Genomic DNA, 12,732 nt, shown 5'->3' on the forward strand with positions numbered 1-12,732 from the left:
TGACGTTTTTTTTGGGTTGCATTCATTACCGCCACCTTCTGAGATGGAGTGTGGATCAGAATAGCCTACAATCACAACTACTCAAACAGAGGATTTATTTGACAGAAAGAAGAGAACAACCGAGCAAGTAGATGCTTTATTTATTTATTTATTTTTGTAAATCAGTCTTTTTTTTTTTTTTTTTTTTTTTTTTAAAAGACATTTTTTTAACTTTATTTGCATACTTTAACAAAACAAAATGTCATACAGTGTTTGAACAATTCGCTATGTACTTAGAAAATATATATATATATATATATAAAAAGATATTAATTTTCATCCAATGAAAAATACAACTTTACGCAAAAAAAATAAATAAAAGACATGACCCTAGACATGTCGACCGAAGGACGTGCCTCGTGGCCCGCCTTATGGTGCGTTCTTTTTGTCCACCGAAGTCGATCTACGAGTCGTTTTCCGGAGTTACGAATCGGGAAGTTGCAAAAAGAACGCCCCCGAGGTCGTATTTACGACTCGTCAAGTCATCTGAACTCAGAGGACCCCGAGTTCACTTTCAAAGATGGCTACATCGTGCATCACACGTGGTAAACATTGTGGTTTTCTACAATTTTAAGCACTTTTGTCTTTGTTGTAACCAAATGAAGAAGTCGTACACATAGCGCTGTATACTGCTACCTATAGGCATGTCATACAGTCTTATTATGAGTTAAATAGCGCCTAATTAGTTATTTTGTAGCTTGCAGCTGAAATTGGCTAGAGACGCTCGGTTGCTATATGACAACAATGGCTTTAAGCCGAGTCTTGAGCAGAAAGCAGAGCAGTAGCCTAACGTTAACGTTAATCAAAACGTAATTTTCATGTATCAAACTGTGAAATATATGTGTGTAATATGTCAATAACTGGGTGAATAGAATCCTAAATGTTACAAAAATCCATCTTTTCTCCGACTCGTAGTATTGTGTGTCAAAAAGAACGCAACAACCCGTGGTTATTCGTTTTTCGACATGGATGTAACGTCACACTCGAGCTACTAGTCGCGATTACAAGACAAAAAGAACGCACCATTAATCTGCCACCTGGTATTTTTACCCTAACCAATCCCCACTCCCCATGCCTAACCTTTTTTTTATTTTATTTTTTCCCCATGTCTAATCCAGTGACGTGGTCTAAACCTAACCAGAGATGGTGTCACTGGTCACTACGGTCACTACCATTGACATATATAAAAGGTCACTACCCGATGTGAGGCGAGTGCAGATGGGTGTTGCGCATGCTCAGATTTAAACGGTTTAAAGGGATCCGGATCCGGCAAATGTTTTATTTTGAAGAATAGAAGTACAGTCCCAAATGGGTTGACAGTATTAATGTTAAAGCTTTAGTGCGTAACTTTTTGATATTAATGAATGTCCGTCCGGTCATGGAAGGCTTGTATCATGTGGACGCCCCGACAGTTTTGTTGTCATTACTTAGAATTCCTCATGGGGGCAGCAGAAACTACGTACTATAGCTTTAATATGGGGTTTATTGGTATTTTTTGACCCCTTTAGCTTGACACCATTAAATTAAGTAAAAAAAACAAGATGATTCATATTTGTATTTGAACAGATAATTTGATAGAACGTTAGCCAAGAAGTGTCTGAGTATGGACACAGTTCTGTTACAACTTCTCCGGATGTGGCGGCTGTAAACAAACAAAAAAACAAAGAACAGCCGTGGCACACTACTTTTATGTGAGGAAATGTAGGCTACTGCTTGGTATATTTAATAGCAATAGTAAAATATAAAATAAAATTAAAAAATAATAATAATAAATAAATACCGTTGAAATGTAAGCCTGCTGCATTTTTTCATGTAAAAAAAAAAAACTCAATTTATTTGGGTATGTTTAATAACAATAGTGAAACACTTAAATTGATCATATTATGCTTTTTGGCTTTTTCCCTTTATTGTGTTATATATCTTTTTTGTGCACATTATAGGTTTACAAAGTGAAAAAGCCCAAAGTCCCCCCCAAAAGGACTTACCATCTCCAACAGAAAACACTGTTCACAAACTGCTCCAAACAGCTCTGTTGTAGTCCAGCCTTTACTTCAGAGACGAAAGTGCGTCACTTTGTAACACACGTTTGCTCGCCTAGCTGCTAGCGTGGCACACCCTCATACTCTGCTTCTGACTGGCTAGTAGTCCTTACCTAGCTACTGAGCATGTGCAACTCCCAACAAAGCTGGAACAGAAGTGAGATGTCTCACTCTGTAGCTAAGACAGAGAGCTCAACACACGACACAACACACAAAAGAGGAGCTGCAGCAATGTGCAGTACAACAAAAATATGGTGTTTGTTGAAAATTAAACCATGTAAACCTATTCTGGTACAACCTCTAAATACAATTATGAACCTGAAAATGAGCATAATCTGAGCACAGATCTGAGCACAGAATCATGTGTAATCAATTTGATTCTTATTTTGGCAAAGTAGCATGTTCATAAATCCAATTTTAGCCATTCTAAACCGTTATTCATTGTATTTGAAAATGAAACCAAATTGAAACCATTTTAGACCCTGTACATGGTTATATTTACAAACGGAGACATTTCCCTTCGTTTGTACCCTTCGTTTACACGCAAACGGAGAATTTGCCTCTGAAACCGAGTCTTTCTAAAAACTCCGGCCAGAGTGGAGATTTTTGAAATCTTCGTTTGCATGTAAACTGAAACAAACGGAGGTTTAGGCAGCCGAGAGAGAGAGGAAGAGGAAGTGATTCGTTGCTGTTGTAGCTATTTTCAGGATTCTGATTGGTTAACGTGGGCTTGAGCTTCTCGTTACACTGCCACCTACAGGTCTGGCATGCTCTTGACGGAATTGATGGCATATATACACGGGTACGTGTAAACAAACACTTTTCTGAAAACTGACAGCTGTGCACAATGTTATTTTTGAAAACGGAGAGCTTGAAATGTTCGTTTATGAAAATAGCCGGCCACGTGTAAACGCAGCATTAAACTAAATTTTTGTAATTGTTGTCCAATATTAGGCCGATCTAAAGAGAAAATAATAAAATAAAAATAAAAAAACTCAAGAAGACAAAGAGGTTGAAAGTTCAGAATCACTGATTGATACAAAGGTGCAGAGTAACAACGGAGGAATGTTACAATGCCAGTGTAGCGAATGAGTCACAACAAACCACAACCAACCGTGGAACCATAACATATAGCTATTGAGCTATTAATTGAAACCGTTTGGACGTTCCATAAAATTCAAGATTCAAGATTCAAAACTTTATTGCCATACAACTAAGTTGTTTGGAATTTGGTGCAGTGTGCTCATTACATGGTAGAAAAACAGAGATAAGAGCATTCAGTCAGCGTTAGAAAAAGCCACCGAACCTGCCGATCGAAACTATGCAATGATCAGTTGTGATTAAGAACTGGAGCAGCAGGTTGCTGTCCTTTGCTCTTCTTGTGTTTTCTTGATTAAGAGCGCCGTCTTTTGACATTACGTTTTATTTGTGTGTTCATCGTCCTCTTGTCATAAAACGTGGACTTTGTACAAACATGGTCAAAGACTTTTTCCCTCGCCTGCTTGCTCTTGGGGGAATTGTTGGGTCTCTGTAGGTTGTAGAGTGTGGTCTAGACAAGGACGTAACTTTGGGTTCAACATTGGGAGACACTTGAAATTTAAAGCATACTGTACATACATGATTTGATACTATAAATAAAAGTGAATTGAATAGAAGTGTCTTAAAAGACAGAATTCAGATTCTAAATTGATGTTGATGTATTTCCGTAGACTTGTGGAAGGTGTGCCCCTGTGACACTTTTACTCCTCATTTGCATAAAGTTGGCTGGATTGAACTTTATGCAAATGAGGAGCGGGCTCAACTCCACGCCCCGCTTCTCCAAAGTCCCTGCGACGCTACCAGAATGCATTGCACGGCTGCTCCCATAGAAATGAATGGGAAGCGGGGAAATGACGCTGACAATGGATACTATAATTGTTACATAACTGAGTTAGACCGCAGTATCTGACTGACCCGCTCTGCTGAGTTGACATTTCCTTTTCGTCGAGTCTTTAAACACTTTCACAGCTGACGCTGTTGTTTCTTTGCGTTGGCCTCATGTTTGTTTTCCTCGGTTTTCCCAATTCCTCTTCAACCTATAGCTTGTTGAGTCTTTTATTAACTTTGTCTGCTTCCGTTGCAGGGTTTTGTTTTGGTTCTTTTCTTGGAAGAAATCACCTTGTATCTATCAATCAAATCAAACGTTTCACCTAAATGCCAGACAGTGTGAGTAATTATGGAGACATACTGTATCATCCATTATGTTGTTTAATTTTTTATTTGTTTTGTCACTTTTGTGACTTTTTTTTACATGTTAGTGGTTTTTTTATGTTTTTGTCACAGTTTTTGGCGGTTCTTACCACTTTTTCAACGTTTTTTCCAACTTTTTTGTCGCTTGTTTCTATTAACATTTTGGCTCTTTTTTCCATTTTTTTTTAGCCTCGATTTTTCTTTACACTTTATACAATGTTTTTATCACTTCTTTGACGTTTTGGGCATTTTCCTGACATTTTTAGCAATTTTTTTTCAATGTTTTTGGCACTTTGTTCCTATTATCTTTAACTTCTCTTTAATCATTAAGACTGCTGGTGTCCCTATCAATTGCCATTACTGCCTATGCCACGGGCCGGCCCTGGTATTATCACATAAGCATTTCTTCTTTCTGTGTCAACAGCTACACATGCACAAACACACACACACACAGGAACAGTATGCTGCCGGACCAGTGCTCCCACAGTGTGTTTATTTTGTGTAATCTCGGCTACATTGAAAATGAGGGTGTGCCCTAATTGTTCCTCCGAGAACTAAATAAAGGTTGATGATGATGAATCCACTCAGGTGCTCAGATATAGAAACTGAAAAACACCGTAGAAACACCACCATGCTTCACGTTGTTGGGACATTCTTTGGCAAATCTTACTGCCATACAATACATGTAGATGTACTCACATACCCACGTTTACTGTATCTGTATAGATCTGTTTTTCTGTGTACTAGCCTACTCCGTGTATCACTTTGCACTTCACACTTTTGGTTAGATGCTGAACTGTGTTCCGTTGTTTCTGTGCCTGTATGTTCCTTAAATAGGGCAAACCTGGAGAGAGAGGATGAAAGAGAAATAAATAACAGTAATGTGGAAGACACCAGAGAAGAGATGAAGTCGCCAATCCGGTAGAACCGGTGATCCTGTCGTCTCTCATCTCTCTCTCTCTCTTTCTGATTCAAGAAAGAAGCAAAGGTAACACTAATATATATATACAGAAGATCTTTCTAAGCAAAACACACATCGAAAGACTGTTTAGACACGTGAAATAGGGTTAGATTTGATGTGATGACAAAAAGGCTAATAGTGTCAATGAAAGTTAGGAAGGGGCTGTAATAGAAAGACAAGAAAGAATGGAGGAGGGTAGCTCATCTGCCCCAACTACTCCGACAGGCCCGGCGGCATGTCGTTCATTCAATCGTCCTGCACCACTCCCTTTTATCAGAAAACCTCTCCTTCACCGCTGCTCTGACGTGTGTTCAACCAGAGGAGCAGACAGCAGCCAATCATGCTTCCTATTCCAAGTGTGTGTATTTTACATTTTGTTAATCTGCAAATATGCAAATGGGAAACTTTGCAGGTGAAGGCACACGGGAACTCGCCGAGGGACACGAAATCTAACGAGTCAAGAAGAGCAGAAAGTGAATGACTTGGTCCAGTGTGTAACGTGTTTAGTTGTTCATTATCAAAGTCTGTGTTGCCCGTTCACAAACTTGTCCTTTTTCATGAATATTTACCACCACAGTCAATTCCAAGTATTCCTGTTGGCTTGACATTTTACATTTGCATTCCAATGAACTGGGGTAGACGCTCCATGTTCATGCGCCATCTTGAAATACGTTAGCCAGGAAAGGGACATACAGGACATACTGCTCCGCCTTTCGCGTTTTCGCTGTAACATGATAAACTCGCATGTGCTGCCAATGGGTATCAATACAATACAATATATGTGATCTCAACGCTAGATGGGAGAAATTCCCACACATTGGGGAACGTGGGACCACAAACTATGAGAATGTCAATGTCAAAGAACACATAATAGTTGAAAACTTTCTGCTGGAGTCGGGTGTCTCAGGCACACTGGGACTCATGACAAGGGCTGGGTATCGCTCAAACGTTGTACCGGTACCGATGCTGGGAGTTCCATACTGGCTCCTGAACGATACTCTATTTTTTAATACCAATCCTGTGAAAATGTTTTAACAAAAAGAAATGACAACATTACACATTACAGTACAAATCTATTTTGTACTATTTTTTATGCACTTTTACATCTTTGTGACGCACACTGGTCAAGCCTCTCAAAATACAACACATGCACACACACACACACACACACACACACACACACACACACACACACACACACACACACACACACACACACACACACGTGATTATTAGATCTTGGTAGAAGCATCCTGCACGCTTATTGGCTCACGGGCGCTGATAACATTTACTCCTTTAGGTATTGAAATTTGGTATTGAATGACGAAGCATTTTTCTAAACTTGATACTAAGGAGGCAATCCGGTCGGTGCCTAAAAAGTATCAAAGTTTGGTACTCAGCCCTACTCCTGACCTCAATTTTTTTTTGATATCTTAGCCACAGCTCTGAATTACTTACCAACCTGCTCCCTTACTGCAATTTGCCCCTAAATGTGTTGCAAACTGAGCACGGAAGGCCTGCCAAATATGTTACGGCACTGTGGATAAGAACACACAACTAATTATTACACCCATCCTCATTGAGAAGGCCTTATGTTTGGTTTTCACTTAACGGGTATTTGTAGTGACAGGAAACAATTTGCCCGCACAAAGCCAGAGTGGGGAAATTGCTTCTTTTTTTTTCTCTTCTCAGCAGTGAAAACCGAAACTAGGGACAGACTGTTGTGTTGTTAAATGTTAGGTGGATGGAGGGATGAAGAACAAAGATATCTGACGTAAAGCCCTTGCTGAATCCAAGACAAGATGGAAATTAACATTATATATGTGTGTGTGTGTGTGTGCGTGTGTGTGTGTGTGTGTGTGTGTGTGTGTGTGTGTGTGTGTGTGTGTGTGTGTGTGTGTGTGTGTGGCACTGAGAGACAGAGAAGGGACAGAGAGACAGAGTTTAAGAAAGTGCAGTTCTATATCTTACATTTGTACTTCTGTCTTTTTCCTGTGTGTTGTAATGTTTAGATTCCAGGTGTTTCGAGAGGCCAGTGTGTGTGTGTGTGTGTGTGTGTGTGTGTATGTGGGTGTGTTTGTGTGTGTCTGAGAGACAGAGAGACAGAGAGGGACAGAGAGAGAGTTTAAGAAAGTGCAGTTCTATCTCTTACATTTGTAATGCTGTCTTTTTCCTGTGTGTTGTAATGTTTAGATTCCAGGTGTTCGAGATACCAGTGTGTGTGTGTGTGTGTGTGTGTGTGTGTGTGTGTGTGTGTGTGTGTGTGTGTGTGACTGAGAGACAGAGAGGGACAGAGAGACAGAGTTTAAGAAAGTGCAGTTCTATATCTTACATTTGTACTTCTGTCTTTTTCCTGTGTGTTGTAATGTTTAGATTCCAGGTGTTTCGAGAGGCCAGTGTGTGTGTGTGTGTGTGTGTGTGTGTGTGTGTGTGTGTGTATGTGGGTGTGTTTGTGTGTGTCTGAGAGACAGAGAGACAGAGAGGGACAGAGAGAGAGTTTAAGAAAGTGCAGTTCTATCTCTTACATTTGTAATGCTGTCTTTTTCCTGTGTGTTGTAATGTTTAGATTCCAGGTGTTCGAGATACCAGTGTGTGTGTGTGTGTGTGTGTCTGTGTGTGTGTGTGTGTGTGTGTGTGTGTGTGTGTGTGTGTGTGTGTGTGTGTGTGTGTGTGTGTGCGTGTGTGTGTGTGTGTGTGTGTGTGCGTGTGTTAATTACAAAGACAAGAGAACAGTGGAGAAGCAGGAGGGGGTTGTAAACACACACAGCAGGGAGGGGAAGGTGGGGCAAACACTGATCTCTGAATGACTCGTTTACATACATACACAAAGGGCCTTTATTTGTCGTTTTAAGGTAATATTATACTAAATGAAGTACTATGATACTGCTGTTAAACGGCAACATCCCTGACACATACAGTACTTATACACTGTGGCACTACTAGGGAATATAAAGCCACAGTAACCGGCGGATAAGAAGAAGAAGGTAAACCGCATTCTTACAAACTTCAGTTTGTCTCCTACACTTCTGTGTGGAGCGTATATACGAAGACTAGCGACCACTTTGTGGAAGCTATCGGGGATCCAAATAAAGAATTACATTCATTATTGATTCATCTGCTGATTGTTTTCTCTATGGATCAATTTTTTGGGACAGGTTTGTCGCGTGTTCCAGGAACTAAAGGACCAAACAAAGTGAAGAGGCCTTTAGTTATTATGCTCCTCAGCTGTGGAACAAACTGTGAGCTCATTTGCGTCAGGGCTGAAAAACATTATTGTTTACTGCAGCTTTCTCATAAATCTGACACATTCTGTTCTTGTCCTTAAATGTCCTCTTACTGGCTTCATTTATTGATTTTAATATGTATTTTATTATGTTTCCGAATTTGAACTCTTCTCTTGTTGCACATGCCCTTTGTCTCTTGAATGTCTTCTTTTTTAGGTTTACAATGTGTTTCTATTCCTCTGTGAAGGACATTTAGTTGCCTTGTGTATAAGTGCTATACAAATAAACTTGCCTTGCATTTGCCTTGTGTATAAAATGCCAGAAAATGCGCGTTACAATTTCCCAGAGCCAAGGTTGCATATTCAAATTGCTTATTTTGTCCAGCAACAGTCCAAGAAAACGCCCAAAATGTTAAGTTCAACATCATACAAAGGGAGAGAAAAGTAGCGAATGTCATCACATGAGAGGAGGTGCAACCAGTTAGTGCTAGGCATTTTTGCTTGATAAAAACAACTACAGAAATTCACCAAAAACAGAGAAGAAGAGGCGGAGCATGCGCATAAAGCTTGCGCGCTGTATACAAAACAGTAGGCAGTAGAAGAAGAAACCAGACACACGAAGAAGACGACGAAAATGGCTAGTGTAAGGAAACCAGAATTGTTTTGTGTGGACCAAATAGTGAATTGTTGTTGCCGGATAAGAGGTCGAAGGCTAGAGGTCGAGGGGTGTGGCGATGACATCATCGATACGCAAGTATGCGGCTTCGCCATCCAAAATGAAGACGCAAGGTCGGCGTTTTCTAATTTTTTCACCCTGGAACCAGGTTTCAAAAAAGTGCGTCTTCAGGCAGCGCGTTTTACAGGATTCGTTTGGACGATCAGCCAAAACGATGCAAAATGATGCAAAACGATGCATAACGTGCGTTTCTACCAAAAAGCGTTTCCGTGTGGATGGCCCCCAAATTTTGACTTGTTATCGCTCGCGAGAAAAGTAAAGAAAGAAGTTCCAGTATTTCAATACTGTTCTGTGTTTCACCCTCAAATAAATGTGATTCTTGAGACTTCTAATATCCTAAAATATAATAAAAGCGTACAATAAAAGCTTATCAGGTGCGTTCTGTATGAATTTTAGATTTATGACCTTGCTGGCTCATTTACACACACCTCCCTCATCATTCTGATATTTCCGGCACAATATAAAGGCAGCATTGAGACAAGGGGAGTTTTGTCAAAGGTTTATACTCCAAATAAAGAGTAAGGATTTTTTTTAAAGTGAAAAGATTTAACCCGCAGAACAAGCTATATAGTGTATATCTGTACAATGTCGATGATGACTGGAAAAAAGTACTGTGGTCACTGTAAAGTAATAGTTGTTAAGACTGACGGCATCATGCAAATACAGTATAACGTGATGTGAATGGCCTACACAGAAAGCCATTTATTATGCACATTTACATATTAAACATGCAGCTCACACCCCTGAGCAGACGAGCTTCAGTGCAACAGCTAAAAACCCCAGAGAAAACCACATCACAAACCTTTTTATTTTGCAAAGATGCTGTTGGGATGGAGCTTCCTTTCTGAGCACAGTTTAAAGGGATACGCCACAGTTTGTTGAAACAGGGCTTATCACGGTCTCCCGTGCCGGTTAGCATGCTGCGAGTAAAAGTGAGCCAACAAAAGACAAAAAAAACAACCTAATTACTTGCACTGAGACAAAAAATGCGTTGGCCCACCTATCTACAGCCAGGATAGACCGTGATAAGCCCTATTTCAACAAACGGTGGCGTATTCCTTTAAGAAAAACCTGCAATGAAATTTGATTGGGGATTCATTTTTAGTTAATCCACAGAGAGGCCACATGCACAGGATAGTTATAGATTACTATCTTTTTATATGACTTTCCTATGGATGATTGTTTTTTACTCTTTGTTTATATTTGTATATGAATTTCTAACTGTCTAACTAACTATTCTACCATCTCATTAGTCTGTGCTGTATTAACGCCTCCCTCATGAGTGATATAGCCTATTTCCTCCTTTTTATTACTGCTTGTTATTGCTTTGCATGGTTGAATGGTGTCTGTGTTGCCTGGCTGTGTTTCCATGCTTGCATGGCTTCTTATACTGAATTAGGATATGGCTTACTGAGAAATCTTATTTGTTGCTCTAGCTGTCTGTATGGTGTCTTATTGACTTCTGTCTGTATAGTTTAACCTGTACTAATCTCTCGCTGTTTCCTGTTGCTCTGGTCTAAAATCATCTGGCCAAAGGACTACAGTTGAAAAGTAGCCGGCTGGCTAACACTGGCACATTTACAGAAATGTGTGATTAATGTGTGTTGTCCTTTATAAACTAAAGAATAAGAACAAGGACGCTACACTGAAAATGGCACGGAATCACTTGTTTCACCTCGAGTTAAAAAGTGAATTTTGTCTTCAGTGGTTCCTCCTGAAATGCTGTGTTATTCAGCAACTTTCCCAACCTGACAAGAATCCTCAAAATCCTCTGAATGGGGTTTTAGCAAACAGGTGACACTTGCAGTTTAAGATCATTGGTGTTAAACTGCCTGATCTGTCTTGTATTTTCCATAAGAGAGCAATTTCTAAGGCTCGAGATGATTTACAATTGTCCTCTTCTTCCTCTGGAGAATTTGAGCCCCTGCCCTCTGGACGGAGACTTCCAAAGACAAGAGTAACAGTCTACAGGGCGACTGATGATGGCGGTTTTAGCGATGGCATACTCTTATCTTTCCTGTTGTCACTTGATGTATTTAATTGTTTTTTGTACCGGAGTCTGTGTGCCTGCATTTGTGTGTTCTATGTTTTTACCTGGCTGCAAGCAGAGGGGACTGCATCGGCGTAGATTTCTGGGGGTGGGTGGTCCAGGGGCTATGTCCCCCTCAAAAAATATGAAAGACAACCCGCTCCCCCAATAGAGGTAAAAATAACCGTTCAGGGGACTCAAAACATGTATGGAATGGTGTGTTAAGTTAAAGAACACAACAGGGAGCGTGAAAAATAAAGATGTCATTTTATGTCTTGTATGTAGATTTAAACTTTGGAACTTCTGGCTTATAGATTTTGTTGTTGAGATGTACATAGATGTAAATAAGAATTTAAAAAAATACGAAAACACGTGGGATGTTTTGAATGTGCAAAATGTTTTTAACAATACAGGCAAATAATAAGTTCCTGCACATAAATAAAAACATTTGCACCATACATTATTGCAAAAAACAATTCACCAGAATGCAGGAAATTAAATTGTTTGATGCTCAACATTTTCTGTTGGAAGATGCCCCCACACCCAGACCCCCAGTTTATCATGTGTCCCCGGTCCCCACCCAATGTTAAAACGACACCTACGCCCCTGCCTCTGGGATAATAAAGTTAAAGTTTAAAATGGTTGAACAAAAAGAACAGATGATGAACTTTGGCCACATATTACCTGTGTCTAAAGGATCCTAATTATGTTCCAGAGGCAGTTTATTTACTATTGTGTGCAGTTATGTCTCTGTTTTACTCTTCACCCCCCCCCCCTCCTCCTCCCTCCCCTCACCCCCACACACTCGCTCTTCCCCAAATTGTCTTTTCCTCCTTGTCATTTGCACCGTTTCCCACACCTTGAAGCGGAATGGAGAAGAGGTGGAGAAAGAGAGGGGAAAGACTGAGACAGAGCGAGGGCAGGGAGAGGTAAACCGGTTCAGCAGGTATACAGAGGCCTAACCTAACCCAGACTCTCCCCGGCTTGTTGTCACCGTTATTTCTGACGCGCATGCGCGCTGGCGCCTGTTTCCTGCTTTTTCAAACGAGTACCTGTGCTGCTGTTTGACCCACCTCTATCGCCTGTGTGTGTGTGTGTGATCAGGATACATGCCGCTCTCGCAACCCACTATCACACACTCTCCCGTTATTCCAGCTCGCTGTAGGGGATATTCGTCTTTACCTGTCCGGGTTGCACACCTGAGCAGACTCACCTGTCGGACCGAAAAGACTTCTCGTTCCTTTTTTTTTTTTTTGGATTTGGATTGAGAGCTGGAAAAAAAACCAAATTAGGTTGGGAGAAAGGTGTGCGAGGCAACAACAACAACAAAAAAGAAGGAGGTTAAAGCGGCGCACCGCTTGCGAAACGAAAAGAAAGGTGCAAGGAGGAAGGAGAAGAGGGGACCGACACCTTCCATTTTTTTCTGCCACTTTTGGACTTTCCTGCTTTTGGAACTTTGTGTGGACTTTACGTCGT

This window comes from Perca fluviatilis, chromosome 14 (genome assembly GCF_010015445.1).
Source record: "Perca fluviatilis chromosome 14, GENO_Pfluv_1.0, whole genome shotgun sequence".
NCBI classification, from domain to species: domain Eukaryota; kingdom Metazoa; phylum Chordata; class Actinopteri; order Perciformes; family Percidae; genus Perca; species Perca fluviatilis.